Here is a 13,223-nt window from a genome sequence, read left to right as displayed (position 1 = left end):
GTAAGGGCACAACATTTCCATCATGCTTGAGGTATTCAGCACACATGAGGTAATGTTTGGCAGTTACAGTATTCATTTATATGGATGAATCTGAAGTTAATTTGTTTCAGGTGTTTTAATCTGAGGTGTGCTGTAAGCCATTTTAATTATTCACTTTGTGATGAACCACCATGAAAATACATATGACCCTTACCCATAGTTTTATATAGCAGATACAATTGTCCTAATAAGCTAATGCAACACAACTGAAGATTTTGTCACTTAAACTTAAAATAAGTTTGATTAATTGTTAAATTCGGACAAAACCTGCATTTGAACATAGTATAATTATAAAGCAATTATACTCAAACTGCATGATATTAAAATGTATGTAGTGTAAATTATAACTATTATTATTTACCTTTATATCACTTTGTCAATTGCAGTTTTTGTGAAATTGTTCTCAAGATGATGGCTTTATCAGTTTAATTACAATTGATGTTCTGTAAAAATATTGACCAGAGAGGATGCTGGCTGAAATATTTTCAGAGTTAAGATGAGTTTAACTGTCTTTTTAAACCAGGGGTAAAATAAAGCATAGATCATAGGATTCAGACCTGAGTTAATATACAAGACCCACATCAAAACATTTATGGTTGTGGAAGAAACTGCTAATATGGAACAGATATAGTACGGAATCCAACAAAGCAGATAAACTGTGACAATAATTCCTAAAGTCAGAGCAGCTTTGCTCTCAGATTTCCCTCTCACTGAACCTTCATTTATGCATTTGCCACCCTTCATCAGGGCGTTTATAACTTTCACTTGCTGATGTACAATGTAGAAAATCCTCAAATATAATGATATAATCAGGATACAAGGAAACATAAAACACAAGATCAGATCAGTGACTCTCCAAGCAAAATCCATCATAATAGAACACTCTCCATAACACATGTTTGTTTTGCGTGAAATGTCAAAATAACCGTTATTAATTACATAGGCAGTGCTATAAGTTGAGGAGAAAACCCAGCTCAAACAGATGCTTATTAATGTTTTAGTCATGGTTATTTTCTGTGGGTACAGTAAAGGGTGACAAACAGCCACATAACGATCAACAGCAATTAAAACTAAATTACTAAGAGATGCTGAAATGACTAGCCCCGATATTGACAAAAACAGTCCACAGAAAGTCTCCCCAAAGTACCAGCACATCTCAATCAGCCTTATGGCCTCTATGGGCATCACAAGTCCAATAAGCATGTCGGCCACTGCCAGAGAGAGAATGATCAGGTTTGTTGGAGTGTGAAGCTTCTTGAAGTGAGAGATAGAGATGATCACCTGCAGGTTCAGAAACACAGTCCATGCTGACAGCAATGAAAAAAAACAAATACATGACATTGGATTCATTTCTAGAGCGTTTTCCCTTGATACATGATGAGTTGATGGCTGGAAAGCAATATTGAATCTCATGATCCTCTTCTTCGTAGGCCATGTGTTAGTGTCCTCCTGTTAGGAGTGTGTTCTGCTCTTCTTACTGTCCTTTCATTTATACAGTGTCTGGATCAAACTGACCAGCCCATCTACCGCCCACTCTGAAACTGCATGATTACATTATTTTCCTCCAACCCTTTCAACCTTAATATGCCTGATGTGATCCTTAGACACCTTATTTAAGACCTATGTATTCGTACTATATTTTCTGTAATAACTTTTTATTTCTGTAATGATTATTTTAATTATGTAGACGGGTGGCCCTCTATAGTTTAATCTGTTGCACCACAGATTCATAATGAACCAAACATATATATATATTTTTTTTTTCTTAACTTTTCATATTCGGTCTCAATCATTGTGCTTTACAATTTAATTAAATATATATTTATTCTTTGCATTAAAGTTTTAGTGGGAAAAAAGACTTTCAAACAACCCTCCTCTCTACCAAACACATTGAGAAAACTACAACAGGTAAATTTGTCAGATGTGTGGACCTTAACAATATCATTAACAATTCTAATTTATACTCAGTACTAATAAGGCTTCTTCTTATCAAAATTTTTAGTCTAAATGCTGTGTTCTGTTAATTTGTGAACTTCATATTATTTGTAGCTCACTTGCCATCAAATAATTACAATAGGTTTGTGCTCTGTTACATTTTTTATAAATAAATTAGTGACCTAGAATATATATATATATATATATATATATATATATATATATATATATATATATATATATATATATATATATATATATATATATACTGTATAGGTCTTAGGTCTTAAATGTCTAAAGATCACATCAGTGATCAGTCACATTAAAGTTGAAAGTGTTGGAGCAGAATAATGTTATTATGCAGCATCAGAGTGGCCGGTAGATGGGTTGGTCAATCTGATCTAGACACTGTATAAATGAAAGGACAGTAAGAAGAGCAGAAAAAACTCCTAACAGGAGAAGGCTCACACATGGCCTATGAGACAGAGGATCATGAGATTCAGTATTGCTTTCCTGCCATCAACTCATCATGTATCAAGGGAAAACGCTCCAGACATGAATGCTCCGGACACTTTCTGTTGACTGTTTTTGGTAATAACAGGTTTGGTAATTTCAGCATCTCTTAGAAATTTAGCTTTGATTGCTGTTGATCGTTATGTGGCTGTTTGTCACCCTTTACTCTGTATCCACAGAAAATAACCATGATCAAAACATTGATAATCATCTGTCTGAGCTGGGTTTGCACCTCAACTTATAGAACTGTCTTTGTAATTAATAATGGTTATTTTGACATTACACACTAAACAAATATGTGTTATGGAGATTTTATTTTTATTTTATTTTTCCTTGTATCCTGGTCATATCTTTATATTTCAGGATTGTCTATGTTGTACATCAGCAAGTGAAAGTTATAAACACCCTGATGAGGGGTGGCAAATGCATAAATGAAGGTTCAGTGAAAAGGAAATCTGAGAGCAAAGCTGCTCTGACATTAGGAATCATTGTCACAGTTTATCTGCTTTGTTGGATTCCATACTATATCTGTTCCATATCAGCAGCTTCTTCCACAACCATAAATGTTTTGATGTGGGTCTTGTATATTAACTCAGGTCTGAATCCTATGGTCTATGCTTTATTTTACCCCTGGTTTAAAAAGACAGTTAAACTAATTTTAACTCCTCTATATTTAATATTTTTAGAGAAGATCAATTGTAATTAATCTAAAAAAGCCATCATTCTGATAACAATTTCACACAAAAAACTGCAATTGTTATAAAGTCATAAAGTTAAATAATCATAATAGTTATAATTTACAGAGCCTGAAGACAAGCTAACTGACGCTCCTAGCAATTTACAAAACTCTTTTCAAAATTTGGATATAAATTGAGATCCCCTGTCAGAAACCACGGCTACCGGGAGGCCATGAAGCCAAAAGACGTGATCTATGACAGTGACTGCTGTCTCCTTGGCTGTCGGTAATTTGGGCAAGGGAATGAAATGTGCCACCTTCGAGAATCGGTCCACTATGGTCAAAACGACCCTCATGCCATTAGAGGGCGGGAGGGAGGTAACAAAATCTAGAGTGATGTGGGACCAGGGTCTCGAAGGGACAGACAGCGGTTGAAGAAGCCCATCAGGAGGCCGGTTAGATGACTTACCACTGGTGCAAACTGAGCAAGCCAAAACAAAATCGCGAACGTCACGAGCCATACATGGCCACCAGAATCATTGTTTAAACAACCCATAAGTTCTACTTATCCCTGGCTGTCAAGCTACATTAGAACAATGCCCCACTGGACGACCTCGGACCTTAACTCCTCCGGCACAAATAAACGGTTCGGTGGACAACCGGACGGAGGCATTACCCCTTGTAAGGCCGTCTTGACCTTCGACTCAACCTCCCATACGAGTGCTGAGACCACTAATTTCTAAGGTAAAATACAAATTCGGGTGACTGCAGTGACCCTCTGATCTGGATACAAACTGGATCTGGTGGCTACGGTGACCTCGGAATATGAGAGAAACAGACTAATATTAGCGTAGATGCCATTCTTCTAATGATGCAGCAACTACATCGGGTGGTATGGGAAGTTCCCGGTTCCAGTTGACCTAATTAAATGCAGCCTAAAAATCCTTTAACGGATTTGGATATTGAAAGCATATTAGTATGTTATGTGTAAGCCAGGTTAAAGAAATGGGTCTTTAATCTAGATTTAAACTGCCAGAATGCGCATGCATCAACAGAAACGGTTTGAGTTTTTTTTTTTTTTTTCAGCGAACCGTGCCATCCCTATTACCTCAACAATCAATCAATTACGGGCCTAAAACAATCATGCCCGAGCAGACGGATATTAGTACATCTCATCACACCGGCACCCGCGTCTAAATCAGTTGTATGGTCTGATTTTCAGTCTAAAACAGTTGCAGTCTGTTTCGGGAGGTGCGCGCGCAGTCAGCGGAGACTTGCACCTCCCAACTCACACCGGAGGCTCGCATATTTTTTTCTCAGATTTTGAAAAATCTTTGCGACCAACTTAAAATGCTTCCAAGATCGACTTTTCGACCGTGATCGACGGGTTGATGACAACAGATATAGATGAGCGACCAACTTTTTTTGAGCAAGCATTGATTATGCGTGACACAGTCTCAATTTGTGGGACGCATGAATTTGGCTTCAAACGCTGTGCGCGCACGCGCTACGCAGGACGGGTGGTCACCCTTGCACAGAATACAAACGGACAATTTTTTACAAGGAACACTTTCAAGTGATTCAAACTGTTGAATATGTTCTAGATGCGTCATCTTCAAGAAAGCGTGTTGGTGGAAAGAGAGACATGAATGCAGCGGAATACCCAAACATGTGGTCCACAGATGCATATACGGCATATCACTGATCAATAACCTGGGAAAATGGCAAATGATCATGAGTCACGTCATATGGAGCGCTCAGATTTTTTAGCACAAGGGTACAATGTAAAGAGATGTGAATTGAATCTCACAAAATTGACAGGAGCGGCTGAGTCTAAGACACACACACACATACAGAGTCCAAGAGAGGGGTGAAAGAGAGGGGCATGTTTTGGGGGATTCAATTGAACAATATTAATCGAGTACTAAGAGGAAACATTTATTAATAAATACATTACAGACCAAAAGTTTGGAAACATTACTATTTTTAATATTTTTGAAAGAAGTTTCTTCTGCTTATCAAGCCTGCATTTATTTGATCAAAAATACAGAAAAAAATTGATATTGTGATATATTATTACAATTTTAAATAATTGTTTTTAAGTTAATTATACTTTAAATTATCATTTATTTCTGTGATGCAAAGGTGAATTTTTAGGATCATTATCACCTGATCCTTTAGAAATCATTCTAATATGATGATTCATTATCAAAGTTGGAAACAGTTCTGCTGCTTAATATTTTTTCAGAACATGTGATACTTTTTTAGGATACTTTGATGAATAAAAAGTAAAAAAAAAAAAAAAAAGCTATGTTTCTAAAATATAAATATTTTGTAATAACAATATACAGTGATCAGTAATTTGGGGTCAGTATTTTTTTTCTTTCTTTCTTTTTTTAAATAAAATAAATACTTTTATTCAGCAAGGATGTGTTAAATGGATAAAAAGTGATAGTAAAGAAATTATATTATTAGAATATATACTATTAGAAATGTTTTTTTTTTTTTTTATTTTGAATAAATGCAGTTCTTTTTAACCTTTTATTCAGAACTGTTTCCAACACTCATAATAAATCAGAATATTAGAATGATTTCTAAATGATCATGTGATAGACTGGATGTTACATGTGACATTGAAGAATGGAGTAATGATGCTGAAAATTCAGATTTGCATCACAGGAATAAATTATTGTTTTTAAAAGTATATTCAAATAGAAAACTATTATTTTAAATTGTAATAATATTTCACAATATTACTGTTTTTTTCTATATTTTTGATCAAATAAATGCAGGCTTGATGAGCAGAAGAAACTTCTTTCAAAAACATTAAAAATAGTAATGTTTCCAAACTTTTGATCTGTACTGTATATATATATATATATATATATATATATATATATATATATATATATATATATATATATATATATATATATATATATATATATATATAATAATTTAAAACCTTCATTATACAGTTTATTTATCGGTTGTTTTATTTCCATTTAATTATTAAGATTTTATTTAAAACCTTCATTATGCATCTTTTTTATTGAATGTTTTATTTCTATTTAATTATTATGATTTTTATTTAAAACTTTTATTATACAACTTCTTTATTGATTGTTTTAGCTACATTTAATTATCAGGATTATATTTTAAAAGTTTTATTATATCCCTGTGAAACGATTTATACAGTCAGCAGTTTATATTTGGGGGTAAATCCACTCGTATTATGATATGAGCTCACATTCTCTTGTTCAATTAATTCATCTCAACACGCTGTCCGTGTTTTCAAGGAGAAACCTTCCCAAGCACAAATTACTGTTGTGCGGCTTTCTCTGCACCAAAGTCAGCCTTTCCATCATCTCTTCTTCCAAATCCTTCTCTGGGTTTTAGGTGAGTATAAGAAGCCCATGTCTATGTATTTTTCACAGGTCTTTTTCTTATTTCCTGAGAAATTCAAGGGGCCCGTATTTATCTAAGCGTATGCAATCCAATGCCGCCGGCTGCTGGGGAAACCCTGCCTCAAGTGACAGGCCATAAAATCTTTCACCCTAAGCTCACCTGTGGCCTGATGGTCAAGCACAGACAAGATTTCTCTTTCACCTAGAGGACACCTGCCGCTGGATTTTACAAACAGATGACTGTAACTCTAGTCATTGGTATAATCCCTAATGACATGATATATTACTAAACAGATGACATATCACAGCTGCCGATTATTTACGGATGTTGTAAATATTGAGTAATTTCTTGGCTGATGACATATGAACATGATTTATTACAAACAGATGTCATATCACATGTTGTAACAACAGCTGTGACCATTAAAAGGTCAAAAGGTCAAAGCCATGCTGGTGGGGGAGGGGTAGAGGTCAAAAGGCCAAACTCATTAATCAAATTTTTGAAGGGGGTGTAGTATACTCACTACTCTCATTTTTAATGACATATATTATACATATACATGCTGTTAACACCTGTGCTACATGCAGATGTGATCCTCAAGTGCATCAATCATTCAGGTGCAAAAAAGGTGCAAAACAAACACAGGCAAACACACAACAGACTGATGCAATAGCTACTGTTTTCTATTGCAAAGTCAGTGATTTAAGAATTATTTAAAAAATGTATAATCAATCCATTAAAATAATCCAAAAGCGGTTTACAAAAATTTTATAAAAGGAAAAGTGTGTGAGCTTTCAAAACTAACTAGTTTGTTTAATTTTATAGTGCTTTTTTACAGACCAGATCAGTTGTACAATCATATCTGTGCTTCTGAAATTATTATATTTGCCTATGTAGTGTAGTAGTTAGCTTTGTCTTTGTCGTACATGGCCGCTTGTCAAGCATGAAAAAACACTTTTAAAAACAAGTTTAATTTAAATTCTGAATAAATTATTGTTCATGGCAAAAATTAAAATTAAAATAATAATTAAATAAATGAATAAAAAAAAACCTTGAACATGACCACACGATTAAACTTTTTAAAAAATGTCTTAGTTAGAAAGAAGTTATGAGTATTATAGAACTCAGCACTGTACAAAAAAAAAAAAAAAAAAAAAAAAAAAAAAGACTCTAAAAGGACATTGCATTTTAGAAACTGACAAACATGTCTGTGTTTGGCTACATTGCTCACCCCTGTAAAAATGCATTGTAATCATTTGATGCTTTCCAAAGCAGAAGGGCAGATCCACTGTATTGTTAGCCAAAATCTATTTTGCTATGCTATTATTATAAAGAAAACAGGTCCCTAGACCAGGGGTTATGGGCAGCTTTTGTGTTTGTATATTAGAGCTTTTAACATTTCCCAAAATTTCCAATTCCCATGAATTCCCAAAAATGTCCATAATTTCCTGTTAAGTTTCAAACTTGTAATATTTCCAAACCCCAGTGTTGATGGTATACCTGCTAAAAGCGCACGCTACATTTGTTACAGTTGAAATCGAAAATGACATAAAAAGTAAAAATACACAACATGAGTGAGCTACAAAAGGTTAAGCTGTCAGGTGTGTGGAACATTAACAATTTTGTTAACAATTCTTGTTTATAATCAGTAGTAATAAGGCTTCTTCTGATCAAAATCTTTAGTCTAAATGCTGTATTCTATTAATGTGTAAACTTCATATTATTTTTAGCACACTTGCCATCAAATAATTAAAATAAGCTTTGTGTTTTGTTACATTTTTAAATAAAAAGTAATCAGCTAGAATGTGTGTGTGTGTGTGTGTGTGTGTTTGGCTCCAAAATTTTATAAATCCACTTTGATTAATTTGAGAAAAAAAAAAATATTTGCCAAGAAATTGGCAAGATGAAAACCACTATTTTCTGTTTCAAACTTTCATTAATTTTTATTTCAAAATTAATTACAACAATAAAATAAAATTTCATCATGAACAAGAAGATGAAGAACAATATCACATTAGACCACAGAAATTCCAAAATTACATTTCCCTTACATTTAACTTCCAAAAGTGCATTCATCTTTGCCATGTTACATTCATTTAGTTGACTAGTGCAATGCGCTGAATAGAGCATCACAGTCCCGCCCACAGCCCGAGAGAGCTCTGGTGCCGGAAGTAAATTTCCCATTCATTTCTCCCATTGACTTTAGGGAAAATCCGTATCTAAAGAGTTTTAGAGCATGTGTGAGGATAACCAGCTACGGCTGAACTCAAAATCATATAACATATCATTTCGAGTGAAAAAATTAAGAGAAAATCCAAAAAAAGTCAAAGGTACAAGACTGTGTACATATTTTCATTTCGAGCGCAGGAACTACTCATCCCATAAACCACCGCGCCTCATTGAATTTGACTGAAGCCACAACCGCGAACGAGCCTTTTGAGCGACTTACAAATCTGATGACGGCCGCTCGCACGAACTTTTTCCTCCAGTGAATTTTATTTTATATAGTGAATGTAGTGAATTTACAATCGTGTAAATAGTGTTGTATATAGGTATTTTTTATTGATTTTTATATTTTTCATCGTGTATTTTATATATGTGCGTGTGTGAAAGTGGTTAACAATAACGTCAGCAACATGGTGCAGTGCTTTGTACCTGACTGCAATCACCGCTCAGTCGTCAACACATGTCGTTGCCAACTTGCCATTACACAAATGTTCAGTAAATGCACAAAAAGGTATGCCTAGGTTAAATATTGTTTTGACAGTGGCATTATAAAATGCTTGATATGACTCATACCATATGAAGGCTACAGTAGCCTAGCTAAGTTACCAACCCCCCTGCAAAACTCTCATGGCAGCCAAGGAGATCATGATTGTACTGATAAGTCTACCATGCAAAAACGCAACACAGGTTTTTATTTTATTTTTTTATTTTTTTTATATGATCTTCAGTCTCCCCCCTTCGCGGGGTTTAACCAGACGGTTACACAAGCTCCACTAATCAGATGCATCACTATGGGATTGTGGGATTGTTCAGGATTGTGGGTAATGAAGTACTTAGCCAAGACATCGCGAATAAAAGGCATTTATATCAAAACTTAGTTAGTGCCCCATGATCCTTTTGCGTTTATATGAGCATATACTTTCGCTTAGTACAGCCGTAGCTGGTTTTAAGTCTACCATGTATGGTTACGTTTTTATGGCTTATACCCCAAATGTCAATGCAGAAATTTCATTGAAATTTTACTTCCGGCACCAGCTGTGGGCGGGACTGTGATGCTCTATTAACAGAAACTTAAATGCCATTAATAAATCACTAACACTGACAAGCTGTGCAATATCCAATGAACGCGATATATCGTATTATTAAATGCATCTGAATAATTTCCATCTGAAAGGATGTGGGGCAGCTGTGGCCTAATGGTTAGAGAGTTGGACTTGTATCCTCTAGGTCACAGGTTTGAGTCTCGGCCCTGGCAGGAGTGGTAGGTTCGAGGGAGTGAATGAATAGTGCTCTCTTCCACCCTCAAGACCCATGGCTGAAGTGCCCTTGAACAAGTAACTGAACCCACAGTTGCTCCCTGGGTGATATATAGCTGTCCACTTCTCTGGGTGTGTGTTCACTTCTCACTGTAAAAGGAAAGGCGATTTGTAGTGAATCATTTAAATGCATTATACTCACTGCTTCTTTAGGTGAGGCTGGATCATTAATGATTCATGCCAACATAAACACATTTAAGTAGATCAAGGGCACTTTTCGGCTCACTCAGGGCGGGACTGAGGTCCAGTCTGTGCTGAAACGCTGCTGTCAATCAAATAATCATGGGAGGGGCCCCCGACCGTGTGATGTCACACGGTCAGATGGCTCGATTTGAGAAAGGGGAAAACATTTAATAAGATTTAAAAAAAAAAAAAAAAAAAAACATTTGGTGGATTTGTATCATTATAGGGTGGTTGTGTACACACACTGCCAACACACATTTCAGTTCAAACAACTTGTAAAAGTGCATGTAGCATTATATGACCCCTTTAAATGCAGAGCACCAATTCTGAGTATGGGTTACCATATTTGGCAAATGTCATGACTTTCACTTTACAAGTAATCACAGTACCAGCTTTACTGATGAGATGTGCATGGCAATCACAAGCGATTTATAGTACAGCCCTTGTTTGTTGAAGTTCAAAAACATAAATCAAGGCACAATTTTGCAGGAATTGTAATCAAGCGCTAAAAATAATACCCATTAAAAGTTTTTTTTTTTTTTTTTTTTTTTTTTAAGACAGATCACTCGGGCTTCTAAGCGGACAAGATTTAGAGACGGGACTGCATTTCTAATTGACCCCAGAATATCTACAAGAGAGATTTAAAAACTGATTCTGTAAAAGGAGATGAAACATAAACACACAACAGTATGACTGAAATATTAATGATTTTAAAAAATAAATAAATAATAAAACACATTTATTCTATGCACTTAAAAGGAGCCAATGGATTTTTGTTGTTGTTGTTGTTGTTTTTTTGTCTGGAGCCCTGCAATATGTAGTATATAACCAACTAATTCATAGTGAGAACTGGTCTCTATACTAAAGTGTTACCACTTGTTTTTATGTGTTGGTACTGTATATCTATAACAATATATACAGTATCTCACAAAAGTGAAGTTTCACCCTAAGTGAACATGTCAAAACTGTGAAAGTGTCAATATATATAATGCTTGGCCAAGCCATTACCTTCAGCTTCCTCAGCAAGGCAGCTGTCATCTTGGTGGTGTTTGGGGTCATCAAAACTGCCAATCTACCCAGTTTCTAAAAGGAGGGCATCATGTTTTGCTTCAGAATGTCACAGCACATGTTGGAATTCATGTTTCCCTCAATGAAGCGCAGCTCCGCAGCACCAACCACACTCATGCAGCCCCAGACCATGATGACACCACCACCTTGTTTGACTGTAGGCAAGACACAATTGTCTTGGTACTCCTCACCAGGGTGTCGCCAAATATGCTGGACTACAGGACATGGTTCCAATAACACTTGCGCTAGGACAGATTGTCTTCAGCAAACTGTTTGCAGGCTTTTGTGAGCCAGCTTCAGAAGAGGCTTCCTTCTGGGATGACAGCTGTGCAAACTGACTTGTTGCAGTGTGTGGCCTATAGTCTGAGCAATGACAAGCTGACCTTTCACTTCTGCAACCTCTAAAGCAATGCTGGCAGCACCTGTGCATTAGTTTTTTGAAGTCAGCTTCTGTACCTGATGCACAGCATGAGGATTCGACTTCTTTGATCGACCCTTGCAAGGCCTGTTTTAAGTGGAACCCTTCTTGGGAAACTTCTGTATGACCCCGGCCACTGTACTGCCACTCAGTTTCAGGGTGTTACTGATCTTCTTACAGCCTAGGCCATCTTTGTGGAGAGCAACAGAAAAAAAATATAGATTTTCTGATTAAAAAATTACTTTGTGCATATTTAAGCCTTGTACTGTAATACTGAGTCTCTGTAGTACAGTATTACGGTTTCCAACAGCCACTGACTGTAGCACACAGACTACAGTAATAGAACACAACAGTGCTAGCATTTCAATATTTGCTGCTAAGAATAGATGTGTGCATCTGTAAAATATCTTTTGTTATGTTTTAAAAAGTCCTAAATTATATAACAAACATCTTATAATTTGAAGAGGTCTTTAATGTGATTATTAAAATCAAAATGCCATAATTTCATAATATAAACATGAGCACTGCATGTTTTAGATTGAAAATGAGGCGCTGGTGCATGGTCTACAGGCTCGCTTTTATGGTGACTTCTCGGATACTGCTCTTTTGGTCACTAAATTTTGCAGGACAATGCGGAACGTGTGACAAAGAAAAATTTACTACTATCAGACTATGTAAATATTGATAATGATTGGACGATAACATTCTTTTAATCATCAGTAAGTTTTGTTAATGGTAACCAACTCAGTGACTGCTGCTCAGTTTGCCCAAGTTCAAGTCAGACAGTTTAATTTACTCCATAGAACAAAATCCCACAGCAATTATTATCTATTATAAACTCTGATTATAATCTGTAAAAATGTCAATAAGAGAGGATGCTGTCTTCAAGATTTTAAGAGTTAAGATGTGTTTAACTGACACTTTAAACCAACGGTAAAATAAAGCATAGACCAGAGGATTCAGGCCTGAGTTAATATACACAATCCATATTAGAAATCTTACAATTTTGAAAGAAATTACTGTATTCAATGCTAGAGATAAGATGTAGTACGGAATATAGCAAAGCAGATAAACACTCACAATGATTCCTAATGTCAGGGCAGCTTTACTCTCAGATTTCCTCCTCGCTGAACCTTCCTTTATACATTTACCACTCTTCATCAGAGAGTTTATGACTTTCACTTGCTGATGTACAACATAAAATATCTTCAGATATAAAATTATAATCACAGTACAAGGAAGCAGGAAAGACAATAACAAATCAGCCATACTCCAGGCAGAGTTAGCCATAAAGGGACACTCTCCATAACACCCATGTGTTCTGCTTGATGGATAAAAATTTCTGTTATCTGTTATGAATGAAACATTGTATGCTGAAGACCACATCCAGCAGATGCATATGATAATCAAAGTTTTAGTTGTAGTAATTTTTTGTTGGTAC

At 35.5% G+C, this 13,223-nt stretch overlaps 1 pseudogene; it reads right to left on the bottom strand.

Annotated features, from left to right (window-relative positions):
- Positions 1–468: 468 nt before the first annotated feature.
- On the bottom strand, positions 469–1,528 carry LOC128021698 (trace amine-associated receptor 13c-like; annotated as a pseudogene).
- Positions 1,529–13,223: the final 11,695 nt, after the last annotated feature.

Source organism: Carassius gibelio, chromosome A10 (assembly GCF_023724105.1).
Source record: "Carassius gibelio isolate Cgi1373 ecotype wild population from Czech Republic chromosome A10, carGib1.2-hapl.c, whole genome shotgun sequence".
Classification (NCBI taxonomy): Eukaryota; Metazoa; Chordata; class Actinopteri; order Cypriniformes; family Cyprinidae; genus Carassius; species Carassius gibelio.
This window is presented reverse-complemented; position numbering and strand designations above follow the sequence as displayed.